The sequence below is a fragment of the Rana temporaria genome, chromosome 12, assembly GCF_905171775.1.
Source record: "Rana temporaria chromosome 12, aRanTem1.1, whole genome shotgun sequence".
NCBI classification, from domain to species: Eukaryota; Metazoa; Chordata; class Amphibia; order Anura; family Ranidae; genus Rana; species Rana temporaria.
Genome location: NC_053500.1, coordinates 38,765,201 through 38,780,597, shown reverse-complemented (window position 1 = coordinate 38,780,597; position 15,397 = coordinate 38,765,201).

The window sequence follows — 15,397 nt, the reverse complement described above, 5'->3', positions numbered from 1 at the left end:
GCGCACGCGCCCCCTAGTGGCGGCTATACGATAGGACGTATAGCTACGGGCTCTCGCCCAGGAGAGCCGACCTGCCGCCGTATAATGACGGTGCGCGGTCGGCTACTAGTTAAGGGAAAAAATAAAAACAATTCAACCCCTTCAAACGACCTTAGAAACACTAGACGCCATAAACACTGCCCTATTACAGTCAGCTGACTTAATAGCGCCGAAACGTAAAACCTGCATCCGGAAATACACTTCCAGATGGTATAACAACCAGATGACGTCCCTGAAGCAAGAGCGCAGAAGGGCGGAAGCCGCCTGGAAAAGAAGCTCCTCAGAAGAAAACCTCGCCATCTACAAAGCAATAACAAGAAAATACCACAAAGAAATCTTCATAGCCAAGAAAAACTATTTTTCCAAGGCTATCAACAGCGCCCTAAACCGCCCCCGTGAACTCTTCAAGATGGTCACTCAGACCATGAATCCCGTCTGTCTTGAACCCCCCAATTCAGATACCCAGGAGTTTTGCAGTGAATTGTCGGATTACTTCATTAATAAAATTGAGGGAATCCGGGAAAGCATTCAGCGGAACAATAGCCCCCGAACCCCCCCCGCAATTATCCTCATAACACCCATAGAAATTCACCACAAGCAGGAAAGTTCACCCTAAAACCCATCTCCATCGATGCCACTAAAAATATCATCGGCTCTCTGCGAAACAGCACAGCGCCAATGGATATCATCCCCACCAAACTGCTGATGGAATGCGCCGACATCCTGGCGCCTCCTATCACGCAGCTCATAAACCAGTCTTTCAAGGAGGGCTCAGTGCCCTCCCAGTTTAAAGAAGGCATAATCCAACCCATCTTGAAGAAACCCACCCTAGACCCCAAGGACCCACTTCACCGCCGTCCCATAACAGGCCTAAACGTTCTCTCCAAGGTAATGGAAAAAGCAGTGGTACAACAGTTGCAACAGCATCTAGATACCCACAATCTACTTGATCCATTTCAATCAGGTTTCCGTCCTGGATACGGGACGGAAACAGCATTGCTCAAAATATGGGACGACGCTCTCGAGGCCGCAGACGAAGGAGAATCTTGTCTTCTGGTTCTGTTGGACCTAAGCGCAGCCTTCGACACTGTAGACCACAAACTATTACTGACTCGGCTAGCTGATGTAGCCAAAGTCGCAGAAGGTGATTTATCTTGGTTCTCCTCTTTTTTGGAAAACCGATCACAAATAGTGAAATTGGGACCTTTCACTTCTGAGAAACGCACATTATCGTGCAAAGTCCCTCAAGGATCGCCTCTATCGCCGGTGTTGTTCAACATCTATCTTCGTCCTCTTTTTGAAATTATTAGTAGCCAAAAACTACTTTATCACTCCTATGCAGACGACACGCAACTGTATTTCCGCATTTGCAATAAAAAGGATCATCATCTCAATCTAGAGACATGCCTCTCTTTGATAGAGAACTGGATGACAAAGAGTTATCTTAAACTCAACGGCGCGAAAACAGAACTTCTCCTGTTTCACGCCAAGCGTCTGAATCAAACTGCAACAACTTGGATACCGCCGCCCATTCTGGGCAAAATCATCACCCCTAGCGCCAAAGTCAAAAGTCTTGGGGTCATCTTCGACTCTCACATGACAATGGACGCACAAATAGGGTCAGTAGTCAGTAGACATGTGCACAGAAATTTTTTTCGTTTTTTTTTGTTCCGTTTCGTATCGTTCCGTAGGTTCATTCCCGTTCGTTTTTCGTAAGACGCCCGTTTTCCTGTTCGTTCCCGTTCGTTTTTCGTATGACGCGATTTTTTCGTATTCCGATCGTTTTGTATTTTGGTTACCGTTTTATTTTCGTACATGCGGGATGGTTCGTTATTCTGTTTAATTCATGTTCGTTACTTGTTAGACAATAATTTTCGTGAATTTTCGTCATTTTGTACTTTCGTAAATATATCGCGGGATTCGCGGCACTTTCAACACGCGGCTCATCCATATTAACTATTGTTAAGCCCCATACACTTGGTCAGACTTTTTTAACAACAAACATAAAAACGATCGTTTTACCGAACGTTCGTTCGTTTTTAAACTCCATCAGAAAACCATTTTTGGGTTCCAGGTTCAGAAGTCTGGCCAACTGATCTCTCTCTTCAGACGAAAATCCACAGAAAAGTTTATTTGGCTCTACTGTACTACTGTATTCAGCACAAAAGAGAAGCTGCTTCACTAACTAACTACACTCACTGTCCATTCAAAAAAACGAAAATTACATCTTATAACAAAAGATTTGCATTCTGTATTTTGAAACCAAATTACGAACAGAAAAAAGGAATTCAGAATACAGAATACAAATCTTTTGTTATAAGATGTCATATGAACATACAAACAGAAAAAGGATTCAAACAAAATCCAGAATGAAAATCTTTTGTTAGATGTCATATGAACATACGACTGAAAATCAAAAAACGAACAGAACAAGTATTCAAACAAAATACAGAATGCAAGTCTTTTGTTATAGATGTCATATTCGTTCTTTTGCCGTTTTCGTTTTGTCGTATTTTCGTCGGATCGTTCGTTCGTATTTGCGGTTGTTCGTTATGCGACTCATTCGTAATCCCGTCATTTTCGTATTTTGGTGCTTGAATTTTTTCGTATGTACACATTATTCTGCGGGTACGAAAATAAACATTTTCGTACGAAAATAACATTCGTACGAACGGGAATGCACATATCTAGTAGTCAGCGGATCTCACCATCTGCTGCACCTACTTCGCAAACTCACTCCTTTTATTCCCAAAGAAGACATAGCGGCCGTGGTGGGAGCGATTGTAAACTCCAGATTGGATTATGCAAACGCCCTTTACCTCGGACTCCCAAAGTACCAAATCGCTCGTCTGCAAGTCGTTCAAAATACGGCCGCCAGACTAGTGACTGGGAAAAAACCATGGGAATCAATCTCACCTTCACTGAGATCCCTTCATTGGTTGCCAGTAAAAGACAGAATTGCTTTTAAAGCACTCTGTCTAACGCATAGATGTATCCATGGGAACGCTCCCCATTATCTGTGCGAAAAAATAAAAGCTCACAACTCCAATCGCGTTCTGCGATCCACCAACCAAATTCTGCTTCAGATACCGAAAGCCAATTACAAGTCCAAAGGAGAAAGAAGATTCGCGGTCCAGGGTCCCAGACTATGGAATGCTTTACCAACCAGCATTCGGTTGGAGGAAAACCATTTAGCATTCAGGAGAAAGATCAAAACTCATCTCTTTTGATATCAAAGGAGACAGGAACAACAAGCGCCCAGAGGCGATTTAGTTCGCATGTGCCGCGCTATATAAGTTATTCATTCATTCATTCATTCATTTATTCAGTCATTCAGGAGCTACATCCAGCATTCAGGCTCATAGAAAAAAAGAAAGGAACAAAGTGCTCACTGCAAAAATATTTTATTAATAGCAATAAAAATACAATAACATGAGGAGCGTGGCTAGCACTTGTGAAAGGTGAAACTCCTGCGCTGTCTGTGAATACAAAGGGGGGGGGGGTGAGGGTGGGGGGGGGGGGGAGTGAAAGGGGCACTGCTGCAAAGCCTAGGAAGGTCTACCTTGATTGACAAAGTGATAATGGAACAAGTGAAAGATGTCTGCGCTATGAAAACACACTATCAATAATATATTGCAAATGTGTGAAAGGGGAGGAGAAGGGGGAAAGGGGGGGGACACAAGTGACAGTGAATACGTGGGTATGCCGTGGTAATAACTATAGATAGCAAAAAAATGAACAATAACTCAGTAAATATAAAAGATACACATATGCAACAAAAAAAAAAAGTCCAAGAAACGAAAGAAACCCCAGGTCTCCAAAAGTCTGGTAAGTCTGATGGTTGAAAAATGAGGACAGATATTCAACGAAGGGAGACCCCACAGCCAACTCTGGTGAAGAAAGGATAGACCGTCACCTTAAAAATCTCCACACACACCTCTGGTGGTCCCAGCAGCTCACCTTACATCAAGCAAAAAGAGCCTGATAGGAAAACCCTTTAGTCTGGTCTTGATGGTATAGATTGCTCTCACATTCCAAGGCAGCAGGGGCGTAACTAGAAATCACAGGGCCCCATAGCAAAATGTTGTATGGGCCCCCCCCCCCAGAAAAAAAATCACGCCCACCAAAATGCCCCACATCCTTTATTTGATATCATTATAACTAAAGAGGACCTGTCATGGCTCTATACATGTATAAAGGAGTATAAATAGGACCTGTCATGGCTCTATACATGTATAAAGGAGTATAAAGAGGACCTATCATGGCTCTATACATGTATGTAGGAGTATAAAGAGGACCTGTCATGGCTCTATCCTAGTGATTAGGAACAGAGATCTCTCTCCTCCTCCAGTCAGTCCCACCCCCCCAGTTAGAAACACCTCCCAGGGAACACATTTAATCCCTTCCCTGACAGTGATATTTACACATTAATCAGTGCATTTTAATAGCACAGATCGCTGAATAAATGTGAATGGTCCCAAAAATGTGTCAAAAGTTTCTGACCTGTCCACCGCAATGTCGCAGTCTCACAAAAAAAACCCCAAAAAAAACAGATCACTGCCATTACTAGTAAAAAAAATAATAATAATAAAAATGCTTGAAGTGCATAATTTCTATTATTACATTGCGGCAGGGAGGTGACGGGGAGGATGGAGATGACATGGGTGGGCGGTAGGGAGGTGACGGGGAGGATGGAGATGACAGGGGTGGGCGGTAGGGAGGTGACGGGGAGGATGGAGATGATGGGTGGGCGGTAGGGAGGTGACGGGGAGGATGGAGATGACAGGGGTGGGCGGTAGGGAGGTGACGGGGAGGATGGAGATGACAGTGGTGGGCGGTAGGGAGGTGACGGGGAGGATGGAGATGACAGGGGGGGGGGGTAGGGAGGTGACGGGGAGGATGGAGATGACAGGGGTGATAATATGTATGACAGGCCTCAGAAGTAGGATGGTGGGATCATCGTGCTCCTCGTCATCCCCCTTGTCCTGGCATCCCACTGGGATGTCAGGAACAGGGGGATGACAGGAAGCATGATGATGATGACAGGAGACAGTAGGTGGCATTAGGGCTGTGTGTAAGGTCATCACAAGCAGTGTCAGGCAGCGGACCATCATGCACAGTACCTCGCCGATGATCGCGCTGCTCTGGCAGGTGGCATCACAGCATCACAGTGGCAGGTCTGTCTTCTTCACTATGGCCAACGTCCATCCTGGGTGAGCTCCTCCGCATTACGCACGCTCTGCCTATGGTACAGCTGTTAGGAGATTCGCAGAGCGCGGGAGAAGGGGAGGAGCACACCACCTACTGACCAAACAATTGGATGATCGAGGTTGTGACAACCTCCCAGCGCCGCCTCCTCTTCCTCTACAGGACTGCGCGGCGGCAAGGATCACAAACAATTATTTATGTCACACATAAATGCAGGGGGAGTGAAGCGGGCGGAACGACATGGCGGGGCTCTTCATCCTCACCGGGCCCCACTCGGCTGCGGGCCCCATAGCGCCCGCGTGGGTCGCTATGGCGGTAGTTCCACCACTGCAAGGCAGTACATGCAAATATAAGGAACATAGAACAGGATGGTGTAATATTGATAGAGCCGGGGGGTCTTGCACATAACACACTCAGATGCACTGAGTTTTTTTAGTTGCATATGTGTATCTTTTATATTTTACTGAGTTATTGTTCAATTTTTTGCTATCTATAGTTATTACCACGGCATACCCACGTATTCACTGTCACTTGTGGCTAGCACTTGGTTCGAATGGCGGCATAGCTCTGGATGCATTAAGAATGCATTAAGATAAACAAACTTCTGCCTTTACAACCCCTTTAAGGCATTTTGATATTTGCACAACTCCTCCCAAGAGCCTTGCAAGGAGTACTGAGGCAGGGTGCTGTGATGTTTTCAGGAAGCTATGGACAGAGCCCTGCCAGCCCTTCCTCCAGCCATGATCTGCCTGCATTGCACATAGATGCACAGAGACCCAGCGAAGATACAATTGGCTCTAAAATAAGGTATGTAATGTAAGTAACTGGAAAGATTGTATATAAAAAATTCATTAGCATGTTAATGAGGGGTAAAGAAATGTAACCAGGGGAATAATAGAGGCTAGAAAATGGACAGCCGCACTCCGAAAAACCTTTTGGGTTGTCTTTATTGTAAAACAAAATGAAAAATGCACTACAAAATGCAGCAAAAATAGGGATAACAGCCTACACGTTTCACACTATGGATCAGTGCTTAGTCATGACTAAGCACTGATCCATAGTGCGAAACGCGTATGACCTAAAGTCAAACTTTTCTGAGTTATTAGGGTGGGGCAACAAGTCCCGGCATGTTCTGCTCCATTGACTTGTGCGTGCTCGCCCCCTCCTTTGGGACTACATCCCTGCGGGGAGATGCCTTCTCGCAGGGATGTAGTCCCAAGGGAGGGGGCGAGCACGCTGAATAACCCCCAGCCAGAACAGCTCGGATGATGGGGGCAAGTTTACTGAAGAGGAACAGGAAGTGAGAAATTCAGACAAAGAAAAAAAAACATTTAGAAGGGAAATCGAAGGAAAAGGTTAGTGAACCAACAATGCACTAGCTTAAAGAAACCTATTTAGAAAATAAAAACCAAACATTTACAACCCCTTTAACAGTACTGCATTACAGCACTAACTAGGATCCACTCAACTCTTTGCACTTGTTACTGACTCTTTAATTACTGTTGAAACCTTTTTTAGGCTCTTCCAATCAGAACTCTTCATCAAGCCTCCACCTCTTTTAATTGGGGGTGTCAGGAAGCCACTTAGAAACATCACAGTGCACCACAGAATGGGCCCCACCCACGCCGGCAGAAACAAATATGTATATATTTTTTCTTTTACCTTTTTGTGTTGGAGATTATTTCTCCTTGTTTATTGTATTTACATAGACTTCAACCATGTTCTTTGCATTCTTGTACACTTTATCCTATGCATTAAGGTGAAAAAACATCTGACAGTTACTGGCCCCCCCCCGTTTTACTTACCTGAGCCCTTGAATGTCCCACGACAATGATGCGCTGCCTCTTTGCCCAGGGTTCTCGGCTCTTGATTGGATAGATTAATAGCAGCACAGCCATTGGCTCCCACTGCTGTCAATGAAATCCAATGATGTGGTCGCTGGGGCTGCATTCTGCATTCGGCGGCTATGGATACCAAATGCTGGACTTTAAAACGCGCCAGCAAGGTAACCCCCCAAGAGAGCGCTTCCCAGAGGGGAGGAGCTGAGAGAGCCGTAGAGGGACCCCAGAAAACAGCTTTCATGGCCACTCTGTGCAAAACGAGCTGCACAGTGGAGGTAAGTATGATACAGTATGATTGTTATTTAAAAAAAAAAAAAATCTAACCTTTTGTATCACTTCAGGTCTTGCGGGCAGATTTGGACCTAGCGGGCCTAAGATAGGGTAGACTTCCAGGGGTTTATATTGTCTGTTTCTGGCTTCCCTTAAGTTGCTCTAGGTGACTTTGTTACAGTTTAAGCGGACTGGTAAAATAGAAGCGCTCTATGTAGGAATTAGTGTTCTCTTATCTTGGTTATAGTTTGCACTACTTGTGTCTTATATGTGACAGTGTGGGCCAACTACACAGAATCACATATATACATGCGATCCTGATCTTCTGGGCAGGGGGTGCCCACCGCTTGTGCTGTGATCAGTCACAGCACAAGCTTATCAGCAGGTGCCAGCCAATAGATGTTCACCGACACCCCCTGATCAACAAAGAGAAAGACAGAACAGAGCAATGCCTATATAAACAAGGCAGAGCTCTGTCTTGTCAGTGGGGATGTGCTGGATTTTGTTTACCTGCAAAGCAAAGAATAAAATCCAGCACATCCCTTAGTGCAAGCACCTCACCGTAAACACAAAAACACTGGTTAGGCACACATTTATCCCTTTAATCGCCCTAGATGTTTAACTCATTCCCATCCAGTGTCATTAGTACAGTGACAGTGCATGACACTGTATTAGTGTCACTGGTTCCCACAAAGTGTCAGTTTGTTTGCCGCAATATCACAGTACCGTTATAAGTCACTGATTGCCATTACTAGTATAAAAAAATTCAATATGTATATATATATATATATATATATATATATATATATATATATATATATATATATATTGTAAGGGGTTAGCTCGGTAGCGGGGGTGTGTGACCTCCTGTGTGGGTTCACTACACACTGAATTATACAGAGAGGCAGCCTTGGGTGGTTGAAAAAAAAAGGGTTATGGTTTATTCTTCCATATTGCTGGAAACAAGTGCAAGCATCCAAACAGCATAAACAAAACAAAACATAAAATAAACCCTGGCCACTTGGGCCGTCTACCTTCACAATACAGGAACCTACCTATGGAGTCTGGCACAGCCTACTGCTGGGCAGACACTGCTGGTCTTCCAGCAGAAAACAATAGTCTTTTTGATTTTCTTATCACACAGCAAAAATATCAACAACCACTTCACCTTCAGAAGTCTTCCTCAGCTCACTGCTCTCCTTAACTCAACAAGCCTCAGGATGCAGCATTCAGTAGTAATCCTCTGGACAACTTATAGAGGCCTTAATTTTTCCATTCTGAACAGCTGAAGCTATTCAACGTCCTTAAACCTTTCTGGCTACCTCTGCAGCCGACACCTGATAGTAATTGGTGAATTTTCTAAACAAAAAAGCAGAAATGTATCTCACGTCTGCAACAACACCCCCGGATTTACCTGACTTCCTGTCACATACCCCCCCCTCTTGTTTCAACCCTAGGGTTGGGACACAGGTTGCCAGGCACGCATGTACTCGGGACAAACCATCTGCATTCCCCATTTTAACACCAGGGTCATGCATTACCACAAATCTAAATTCCTGAAGGGCCAGGAACCACCTATTTATTCTCCTCTTGGTCTCCTTGTTTTGTGCCATCCACTTCAATGGGGTATGATCCGTCACCAGTTCAAACTGTCTACCCACGAGGTAGTACTGGAGAGAATCCAAAGCCCATTTTACCGCCAAACACTCTTTCTCAATGGTGGCATAATTCTCCTCATGGGCTTTCAACTTTCGGCTGAGGTAAAGAACAGGGTGTTCTTCCCTCTTGATAATCTGGGACAGTACAGCTCCTAACCCCACATTTGACGCATCTGTCTGAACCACAAAGTCCCGTAAAAAATCAGGCGAATTTAAAACTGGCCGACTACATAAGGCCTGTTCTAAAGCCTGAAAAGCTGTTTCTGCTTCGGGAGTCCATTTGGTCATGACAGAATCCTTCTCTTTGGTCAAATTGGTCAGGGGAGCAGTCTGAGGCAAAATGAGGGAAAAACGGCGATAATAACCAGCGATCCCCAAAAAAGCACGAACCTGTTTCTTATTGGCGGGACGTGGCCAATCCTGAATAGCCTTAACTTTGTTTATCTGGGGCTTGATTAGACCTCTTCCAATGGTATACCCCAGATACTTCGCCTCTAACCCAAGGGTACATTTTTTTGGATTGGCTGTAAACCCGGCTTCCCAGATGGAATCCAACACAGCCTGAACTTTTGGTAAGTGTCCCAATCCTCACTGTGGATGACCACATCATCGAGGTATGCAGCAGCATAGGCTCGATGAGGCCGAAGGGTCTTATCCATGGTGCGTTGAAACGTGGCGGGAGCATTCTGTAACCCAAAAGGCATCCTCCGATATTGGAAAGATCCTTCTGGAGTTACAAATGCTGTTTTTTCCCTGGCCGACTCCGAAAGAGGAATTTGCCAATAACTAGGGATGAGCTTCGCGTTTGATACGAACGTATGTTCGACTCGAACATCGGCCGTTCGACGAAATTCAAACAAAACGGGTCGTTCGCGCCAAATTCGAGTGACGCAAAATGGCCCATAATTCACTGCGGCGTTGCGCGCTGATGATTGGCCAAGCATGCTGTATGTCCCGCATGCTTGGCCAATCACAGCGCGCAAAAAACGAAGAGCCATAATTGGCCAAAGCCTGGGTTGCTTTGGCCAATTATGGCTCAGGGCTTTAGCACACGCCCCACACTATAAAAGGCCGCCTTCCGGGCGGCCTCGTGTAGTGTGTTCCGGCTTGTTACAGAGAGCAGTTAGAGAGACAGAGAGATTATCTTTTTAGATACAGTAGATAGATAGAGCAGGGTAGTCAGTTTAGCTTGAAATACAGTGTGTAGAGAATATATATATATATCCCTAGGAGTTGTACATATATTTATACACTGTATAGCTTAGCTAGATCTGCTATACATTACATTTCCAAAGAACATAACAGAAAGAGATCACATTTAAAATACATACAACATTACATATACATAAATAACAGAAATAACAACAATAACAACATGGGTCTATCCTACACCTCCTGGTCTTTCATCTCTTTTCCCCTTTCCTTTGCTTTTGTCTCGTATGGTTACCCCTCCCTTGCTTTATCCTCTGGTCTCCACCCCCACCCCCACCCCCCCCCCCGAGGAGAGAGAGGAAGCGAGAGAGAGGGAGAGAGAAGAAAAAAAAAAAACGAAGGAAGGGGGGGGCGCTAATCCCACCCCCCCTACTATATTATTAAAGTTCTTCGTGCGCTTTAACCCTGTGTCTTCTCTTTTAAATATTCCCTGTGACTTCTAAGTGTTATTATTTTAGGGGGGCAGAAAAATATCCCCTTATACCTCAAAATCTCCTTGTGAGAGGGGAAAAAAAAACCTCACCAAAGGAAGGGGGGGGGGGGGGGGGGGGAGGGAACTAAGCCCTCCCTCCCCTATATTTATTTAAAGTGCTTTGTGCACATTACCCCCATGTCCTTTGAGTATTCCATGTGACTTCTAAATATTTCTATTTTAGGGGGGCATAGAATATCCTTTTACCTCAAAATCTCCTCGTGAAAAAAAAAAAAAAAAAAAAACACCCCCCGCTCCTCCCCTTTTCTTCCTCTCCCCCCCTCCCCGGGGAGGGGGAGACCCACTACTCCATCACTTCTGCTTTCAATGCAAAACATCTCATCACTTTCACATCTTTAAATCATGTAGTGTTTCCATATCTTTGTCCAACCCCTATAGGAAGCCAATAGGTGATTCAGCTGACAGGACTGAAATATCAGTTTCGGTCTGTTTGGACCCTTATAAAATTCTGTACATCCATTACGTAAGTTAACACTTTATGTTGGTAGATACTATGTACCGTATTTATCGGCGTATACCGCGCACTTTTTTGCCCTGAAAATCAGGGCAAAATCGTGGGTGCGCGATATATGCCGATACCCGCGCCGAGTTTGAATACTGCGCCGGCATATACCAAGCGCAGTACACTCGTGTATAGTCGGGCAGGCTCGGCTCCTCCCGCGCTCACGGACATACAGGACGTGAGAGTAGCCGAGCCTGCCCGACTATACACGAGTGTACTGCGCTCGGTATATGCCGGCGCAGTATTCAAACTCGGCGCGGGGATCGAGCGGGGGGGACGCCGCAGAAGGACGCCGGACCCGACGAAGAGGACACCCGAAGCCGCAGACGGACGCCGGACCCGACGAGGTGGCCGATGGACGCCGCGCAAGACACCAAAACTGTAAGTGCTAAAATCTTTTTTTACAGGAATGTCGGGTCCACTTTAGGGGTGCGCGCTATATACGCCGGAGCGCGCAATACCCCGATAAATACGGTAGTTAAAAATAAATTAACTAATTTATAAAAAAAAAAAACGGACTGTTGATGGTGTCTTAAAGAATAATTCCGAAATTTTGGGAATTTGAAATCTCAGGAATTTGATTTTTTTTTATTTGAATGCAGAAATTCGGAAATGTGAAATTCTGTAAATTTGTAAATTTGAAAATGTAAAAATTTGGAAATTTGAATGAAAATCAAAACATTTTAAAGAATGAAGGTCCAAAAATAATAAATAATAACAAACTAATAATAACTTAACTATTACTAACTATTAAATTATAGGTATTGGAATTTCCTTTCAAATTTGGCTGTTAGTGAACATAAAGAGTACGAATTTATGAATTATCTGAAATAATAAGAATGCTGCATCTAAACAAATGGAACGTAATGATCTAATAATAATAAATAACAATAATAATAATAATGAAAACTTTTTATTATTATTTATTATTAATTTGTTCAATTCCATTTGTTTAGATGCGGGATTCGTTATTTCGGATAATTCTCAACTTCAGATAAATTTGTATTCGTTACGTTCACAAATCTGAGCCAAATTTGAAAGGAAACTCCAATACCTATAATTTAATATTGTAAAATTCAAAATTTGAAAATCCGAAACTCGAAAATCCGAAAATTCGAAAATTCCAAAAAAGGCAAAAAGATTTATGTAACATAGTTACATAGTTAGTCAAAATTGAAAAAAGACACAAGTCCATCTAGTTCAACTATAAAAAAAATACACATTTTTTTGTCAGTGCATGTGTCGCTTACCCCTATCTGACAGCAACAGTTCCAGTGTTTGTTTACATCATGCACCACAAGTCTTTGGTGTCCTGGCCGCATCTGTGCAGCATTGGTATCCCATATACCAGTACTTCTATAGGGTTGGGTCCTGAGACCAGAGATGATTGGATATGGTCTCATAGAAATCTACGGGGCTGTATTGTGTATGTATGCATCTGTGGAGATTGACTGTAGATTAGGTAAGGCCTAGGGTTGCCACCTATGCAGGATTCACCTGGATAGTCTGGGATTTGAATCCTGTGTCCAGGTTTCAGGAGGACTGAAACCCGCACACATTATTCAGACCAGGCTGTGACTTCCAAAATAGCCAAGATAGTTACACACAAATCTATTGCTGCCTCGGAGCTGCGGGCAATTTCGGCATCACTGGGGGGCAGGGCGATAATGTCAGCAAGTGCAATTTGGCCACAACCACTGTTCATTGCGGCACGCTATGCACACTGCATTCCTACTCTCCTTGGGGCACTCAAAGGTGTCCCAGGTTGCTAAAGTGTTTGGGTTTGGCATGAAGAAAAGGTGGCAACCCTAGTTAGGCCAGGGTAAACGGGTATAGTTTGCACTTCTTAGGGATGGGTCATTTTTCTGTCCATCAATAGTGACCTGCCATGAACTAGACCCAACCCTAACTGGCATATCAAAAGCTTAAGTGGGCTTAATTTTTTTAAGGGGAAGAAAGTCTCACAATGGAAGTCTAATTCCAAAGTAGTAACTAAAAACGCATTAAAGCGGAGGTCCACAAAAAAAGTGAACCTCTGCTTTTCGGAGACCCTCCCCTCCTCCGGTGTCACATTTGGCACCTTTCAGGGGGAAGGGGGGTGCAGATACCTGCATAATACCGGTATTTGCACCCACTTCTGGGCCTAGACTCCCACTGGAGTCATGCCCCTTCCCGTCCCCCCACGCTGTCTTCTGGGAAACACACTGGTCCCAGGAGACAGTGGGGACCAGTGAGGACGCGCAGCATGACTTGCGCATGCGCAGTAGGGAACCGGGAAGTGAAGCCGCAACACTTCACTTACTGATTCCCTCACCGAGGATGGAGGCAGGGGCCGCCAAGAGCCGAGCGATTGCTCGGCTTAGGCTGCCGACATCGCGGGCACCACATGGACAGGTAAGTGTCCATTTATTAAAAGTCAGCAGCTGCAGTATTTATAGCTGCTGGCTTTTAATATATTTTTTTTAGGCGGACCTCCGCTTTAAGGTGACCACGGGTGATGATGTCATTTTCGGCCGGTGAGACGCAAACCGTTGGCCACTTCTGGTTCTGGGTTTTTCATGTAAATGGAAAATTAGGTAAAGTCTTGGTTTTATGCAATAAACAAACATAATTATTCTATATTGCTCTCTTTGCGTTACATATCCCTGATGGTTTGCTGAGGACAACTTTTGCTGCAGTTGGAGACACAGCGCGTGGGACTACTGAGCCCAGCTGTCCTTCGAATGCTTGTGTGCTTGCCTATGGGAATCTTGGATTTCCGATGGTTCACTGAAGGCAACGCAGGCTGCAGTTGGAAACACAGCACGTGGGACTACAAAGCCCAGCCACCCTCTCAAGCGTTTATGACTTCTGTCATGGGAGTCCTGGATTTCTGGTGAGTGAGAAGTCACAAATTGCACAGATGATCTTTCCAACACTTTTATTTGCACATTTGGATAATGGGTCACTAAAGGATTTTTTTTTTTTTTAGCTAAATAGCTTCCTTTACCTTACTGCAGTCCTGGTTTCATGTCCTCATTGTTCGTTTTTGCTTTGATGTTGCTGTAAATCCTCTCTGTTCTGGACACTTCCTGGTTGTCTGTTTCCTGATCACCACAGTACTGGGAGATTTCTCTCTGTGGTGACTAATCAAGGAGGTGTGATTACTGTGTGTAAAACGAAACTGGATTGGTGCTGAGGAGTTTTAGACAAAGTATCACTGCCCTCTATTGGTACACTGCCCTCTATTGGCTATCTGTACATCAGAGAACCAGGAAACAACAGCAAAAACGAAACTAAACTGCAGGCACATTATATGATTGTTTTTATAACAGATAGAAGGGAAGGAGATAGGATTAGATCCCTGGAAATGCTTATTTCATGCTATGGAAGGTCAGAGGAAAGAATATAGAGCATCCCTTACCCCATTTCTATTAAATGCAGCGAAAGCATTAATTCCGAGATATTGGAGAATTAAGGACCCACCAAGGATAAAAGAATGGTTTAGTGAGGTAGATAAAATAAGAGTAATGGAGGAGTTAATAAGCTTTCAAGAAGATGCAGAAAAATTTTTCCAAGAAATTTGCGGGAAATGGATAAATTTTAAGCAATCTTCGATTTATCTGCAGATTATGGGGAGAGAAGAGAATTTATAGGCTGGTACTTAGAAGGGGATTTTTTTTGTCCCTTCTTTCCTCCTCCTGTTCCTCCTCCTCTCTTTCTCCCCCCCCCCCCCCCCCCTTTTTTTTTTCTCCCCTCCACATAGTAAGAAGTGATTGAGAGGACAGAAGGTCCACCATTTCACTTCCTTAAAAAGTAATGACACATATATGGACACGGGGATAGGTATGGGTTATACTATAAAGGGAGTAATTTCCCCAGGGCTTGGGAGGGGGAGGAAGAAGGGAGAGAAGGAAAGGAAATTTTCTCCCCCCCCCTTTTTTTTTCTCTCTCTCTTGGTCTGATGACAAGAGACACCTGTGTATATATGTATGTATGTGTATATATATATATATATATATATATATATATATATATATATATATATATTTATGTGTATGTATATAAAGGGATGGGTTGGGTGCAGGGGGGGGGGGGGGGGAGCAGGTACAGACTATATGGAAGTACTTGGATAAAAACCCCCTCGCTCCTGCTCCCTCTTTTGTTCACTAGAGGGTTTGTTTTTTGTTTTTCT